We start from the raw sequence: 6,018 nt of genomic DNA, 5'->3' as shown, positions 1-6,018 counted from the left end.
TTGCCACAAATGTAGACAAAGGAAATTAATATAAACTGTGATTTCTTAAAATCTCTCACAGAGCTATTAAAAAGTAGGTTTTGCAGGAGAAGACTTGATGAAATGGAAAATGCTCAAGTCAAGGTATATAATTCAATGAAAGAATTATGATTCTAATTACAATAAAAATTGATGCAAAAATTAATTAAGGTATCAACTATTATCTGACTACATAATTATCAACTTCATATTTTTGTACTCTACATAATTTATACATTTAGCATATAATTACTTTTAATAGTAAAATTAAAAATGCTGTTTTGAAAACACAATATTTAAAAACTCGTCCATAATAAGGATTGTGATAGTGACGCTAAGTGTTTTTTTAATAGGACAGGAGTCGATACATCACATATAAAATAATCATTAAAGCCTTAATTTTAAAATTAAACATTGCTAACTCACTTCAAGAATTCATTATGCAACAGTCTATCTGAAAAAATGTTTAACACTTTCTTCATGATCTTGAAACTATCCTTTTTATTAAGTGTTTTCAACATACAACACATTAGTTTCCACTTGGAGATAGTTTACATACAGGATTCGGGTTCGTGGGAAGCAATGTGCGCGCTGCACAGAAGTACACAGCTGAGTCTCCAGGTTGAGTGTTTTCGATGTGCAGGGAGAAATGTTTGGCTTTCTCATACAAAACAACAGTGAGTCTTTCTTGCTTCCTTTCATTCATATTTGAACGAATGTATGTAATGAGCTCTGGACCTTTTCCAGCCTCTTGCTTATACCATGGAAAGTACTCTGATGCACTGTCTGAGTAAGAACAGGTGATGACAGAGGTGTTTCCCTCTGGGACACTCAGGATAGGAGGTTGCTGATCCACTTTCTCTCCTCGGCTGACACCTGCACAGCAAGAAAGATTCAGAGAAAGGAGAAGAGTGACCAGATTAATATGTTTCAGGATTTTCTTTCTCTTTAGTAACTAAGGAAACCCAACTAAAGCCACGCTTGGCTCCTAAGGAATACCCACTGATACACTCTATTCCCCATTCACGATCAACTCACAGGCCAGCTGCAGACAAAAGAACAAGAAAAGGGCTCCAATGGATGTCTTCATTCTTCTTACTTAAGGCCAAACGTGGACCTGCAACCTACAGCCAGGGGACCTACTGCTGTTACCAAGTTCTCTCTTTTTGTCTCTGACAACATGAAAATAAGCGTTTCTCACATTCTCTACCCAGCCAGTAAGAAAAGGACTGTGCTTCTCTCAAATGCACTGAATGCACTGAATGCATTCAGAATGCACTGAATGCATTCAGAATGCACTCAAACGAACTCTCCACAAATGCTGCATCAGCAGAGGTGCACTGCCACCTTGTGGTCACATCTCGCACTACTGAACTAGCTGCTTAAATGTTATTTTTCCCTATGTCTGTGAGAGACTCTGACACAAAAAGACAGAAACGAGTCAAAAAAATTAACTCTTAGATCAGAGACTAAGAAAGAATGTATAGATCTATATTTATATCTCTGCACACAACTGAGTCATTGTTAATATTTTGGGACGATGCAGGTGCTCTTGGTACTTACGCAATGATGGCCCGGGTTTACATGTTTGAAACCAGGAAAATGCCGTGATTCACTCTCATAAACAAAGAAAATATAAAGCCTTCCTTTTCAAGCTGTGGTACATATGCACAATGGAATGCTAGTCCACCATAAAAAGGAAGGACCCCCTACCCTTTGTGATAGCATGGGTAGACCTAGAAGGTGGTATGTTAAGTGAAATAAGTTATACAAAGAAAGACCAATATCATAAGATTTCACTGACGTGGCATTAGCCCTGGCTGCTGTGGCTCAGTGGATTGACCACTAATGTAGGAACCAGAAGGATGCTGGTTTGAGTCCCAGTCAGAGCACATGCCTGTGTTGTGGGCCAGGTCCCCAACTGGTGGGATGCAAGGGGCAATAGATTGATGTGTCTTTCACACATCGATGTTCCTCTCCCACTCTTTCTCCCTTCCCCTCTCTCTAAAAATAAATAAATAAAGTCTTTTCTAAAAGATAATAGTCACAGGGATGTAGATTACAGGATAAAGAACAGATTCAATATATCAGAAGATCTATGTATGGGGCAGGGTGGGTACTTGAAGAAGCATGGGGACCACTCTGTAGAGTATGAGTTACTAACACCTTGGTGCACATCTGAATCTGATACAAAATACTATGGTTGCAAAATCTAATTGAAAATTATTTAAATAAAAAATATGAAAACACCTTTTCTTTCAGCCTAGCCTTACTTGTCTGTTTTAAAGATAAGGTCTTTCTTAAAGTAATATGTAAGTAAAATATCAGAGTATGAAGAACACTACTGGATATTTTAAATACCTATGTCAAACTCCACTCCTCCAAGCTGATCTTGCCTGTGACCTTGCTATTCCCAGAGAACAGATGGTACCAAAGTAGAAATTCAGAATCTTTCCTAGGCTTGACTGTAATCAAAAGTAAAGAATCAGATCTCCATGGTAAGGAAGGAGGGGCATATCTTCCATGAGTTATTAGGATTTCAACCATAGAAAACAATCTGACCCATAGATTGGGTTGAATTTCAGTGAGAAATCTTCTATAGTCTAAGAAACTTATTCTAATTCTGTGCCTTATATTCTTCAAAATATTGAAATAGTAGGGTTTCTGAGAAAACATAAGGCTGCAGATTCTGAAAATAAAACCACCTGTAAGTTTATTCTTAAGGTGGTTTCATTTTCTCATCAAGACAGATGGTCTCTCCTAATATGCATATTGACTCAAATCCTTAGTAGAACTTTTTATACAATTCTTACAGCATGGATGCCTGCCTCTCTGGCCATTGCTGTCTCACATTCCATCAGTTATCACTTTTCTCCCAAACTCCACTTTCTAAGAGAATAGTACGAACAGGAAGTGACCCTAAAGAACTGATCATTAAAAATGGTTCCTGGGAAACCAAGGCCACCTCATTTCTAGAAGTGGGAACTCCATTCCTGTAATTTGAACTTTCTAGTCCTCTAGAATTACAAAGAATAAATCTGATTTCTCACATTCTACACCCTTGAAGATTTAAAGGCAGCTATGGTGAAGAATATCAACTCAGTATATAAATGTATGTGTATCTGTGTGTGTTTTTAAGTATGTAAAATTACTGGATTTTGACGGTCTTCCATTCTCTGTCAGATAAAATTTTGTCAATTCTTACTCTTGGCATATTTCCCTCTTTTTGAAGAGAAATACTTAGGTAAATATTTGTGCTTTTGATACATACAGCATATATATGATATGAAAACCAGTGTTTCACTTATTAACTACAGCATGAATATAGCAATGCCTTGGACAAAATTGTCAGTTCTATGATTCAGTGATAAAACATTATTTTACCTGTCATCAAAATATGGCCTCAAAACATTTTTCTAGCCTCTTCTGCAACTGCCAACTGCATGAGTTCAAATTTCAATTATCATTTTTGATGACAATATGTGATCTATGTTCATTATACTCATATCCTACCCTCATATCCTGCCCTCAAGGGATCTCCTCTTTGGAAAATGAATAAATTACCTACTTTCTGGAAAGTAATAGAAATACATCTGTGTGTTGAGAATGGGACCATCACCCTCGGCTTCCTCTTCCAGAAACAGTAAGTAATGGACTAGTTTGCAGGTACAGTGGCTCAGCCTGAGTCTTCTTTCCTGCTCAAGATGGGAAACATTTGCACAAAATAAAAATCTCTGTTCTGGTGATCACGTGATTGACTGTGGTTTTCCCAGAAACAAACTGCAGAGATCTAAGTGGCTGCACTTGAATTACACAGTTTCTCTTTGCTCGGAAATTTGGTCCTGCAAGAAGGAAGCAGGGGAAATTTTGGTTAAGAGTAAATAAGGAAGTCCAGTTTTTTCTCACTCACATCTAATTTATTATCTAATTATTATTATACTGAAATCCTGGATTTAGTTTCTGTCTTTGTAAAATAAGGTTGACCTAACAGATATTTAAGGACTCTTGAAGTACTGAAATGCCTGGGTAGTATGGACATTTTGATGATACTAATTCTTCCAATCCATGAACACAGTATATATACTTACCTTTATTTGTGTCTTCCTTAATTTCAGTGTTGTGTAGTTTTCCAAGTACGAGTCTTTTACCTCCTTAGTTAAGTTTATTCCTAGGTACTTTATTTTTCTTGTTGCTATATCGAATGGTATGTTTTTCCTGATTTCTTCTTCTTCTATTTCATTGTTGGTATACAAAAGTGCTTTTAATTTCTGAATATTGATTTTATATCCTGCTGTTTTTGCCAAACTCACTTATTAGTTTGAGTAGTTTTTTTGGTGGAGTCTATGGGGTTTTCTATGTACACTATCATATCATCTGCAAACAATGACAGTTTTACTTCCTCCTTTCCAATTTGGATGTCTTTTATTTCTTTTTCTTTTCTGATCACTGTGGCTAGGACTTCCAATGCTATGTGGAATAGGAGTGGTGAAAGTATACAACCTTGTCTTGTTCCCAACCTTAGTGGGAAAGCTTTTAGTTTTTTCCTATTGAGTATGATGTTGGCTGTAGGTTTTTCATATATGGACTTTATTATGTTGAAGTATGTCCCCTTTATTCCCACTTTGCTGAGTGTGACTAAAATTTTTTAAAGCTCCCTTTTTCTCTGAAGTTCCAACAGTAAAAACAAAACACTTCTTTAGCTTCTTTTTTATGACCTTTCATTTATAAAAGAACACAAAACAGAAACTTCTGAGGGTTATCAGGACAAAGTTTTGGAGAAGGACACATCTTTCTGTAAACATTTATCTGTAGACAGGGAGGTAGAAGCTTAGTTCAGTCAGTTTCACGGTGTTCTCTCTATAACAGATACAGATCAAGGTGTTTCATGAGTCCACAGTCAACAGGAGAAAAGATTCACAGATGTAGCCTTAAGCAGCAAATTCAAACTCAAGTACTGCTTGGGTTCACATATCCCTTCTTTTTCTCTTCCATCTTTTAAATTAGACTGCTAAAACTGGGCACAAAACTATGCTAGAAAGAAACTCTGGAAAAGCAACTACAAACATCTGTCCCAATACACACATAGAATGTAAAATATAGGTTGGGATGATGCTGGGTTGAAAATAAACAGTATAGGATATAAATACGCAAAAAGTTGTTTTCTATACCTTAAAAAAAAACAATTTTAGGCTAATGATAATCTACAGGAGGAATATTTTGCTTTTGGGGGCACACAAGAGAAATCATACAACATTGAGGGAGTATACTTGTTAAACTTAGACTTTAATGGCTTTAATTATGTCTAACTTTCATAAAAATAGACTGCACCTACTTAAGATGAACAATATATAAAATATTCTATAATATTTGACATTTGTATATACTTGTAAAGCCATCACCACTATCAAGACAATGAACATATTCATCACCCCAAAACTTTCCCCATGTCTCTTTATAATCCTTCTCTCAAGCTTCCCCCCAACCTCCCACCCCCTTTTTCAGGCAATTCCTCAGTCATAAATAAGTTTGCACATTTTATCATTTTATGTAAATGGAATCATATGTATTCTTTATCTGGCTTCTTTCTCTCAGCATAATTATTTTGAGATTCTTCCATGGTCTCATGAATATCACTGGTTCATTCGTTTTGTTGCTAAAGTATTATTCCATTATATAGATATGAAACAATTTTTTCATTCAACTGTTGATGCATACTATGGTTAGTCCCAATTTGAGGCTGTTACAAGTAAAGCTGCTATGAATATATATTTAAAACATTTTTGTATGAACATATGTTTTCATTTCTCTTCAGTAAATATCTGGGAAGAATGGCTGGATCATTTGTTAAGTTTATATTTGACTTCAGTAAAGTTACTTATTCTTTCTAATAACATCCATTTTAGATTCCATTGGATTTTCTACTTGGACAATTATGCAATCTGTGAATAAAGATAGATTCACTTTTTCCTTTTTAAGATGTATGTCTTTTGTTTCTCTTGC

Source organism: Pteronotus mesoamericanus, unplaced genomic scaffold, assembly GCF_021234165.1.
Source record: "Pteronotus mesoamericanus isolate MK-2021 breed Mesoamerican mustached bat unplaced genomic scaffold, CSHL_Meso_final contig_272, whole genome shotgun sequence".
Lineage (NCBI taxonomy): Eukaryota > Metazoa > Chordata > Mammalia > Chiroptera > Mormoopidae > Pteronotus > Pteronotus mesoamericanus.
The sequence above is the reverse complement of the archived record's forward strand: the minus strand, read 5'-3'. Positions refer to the sequence as shown.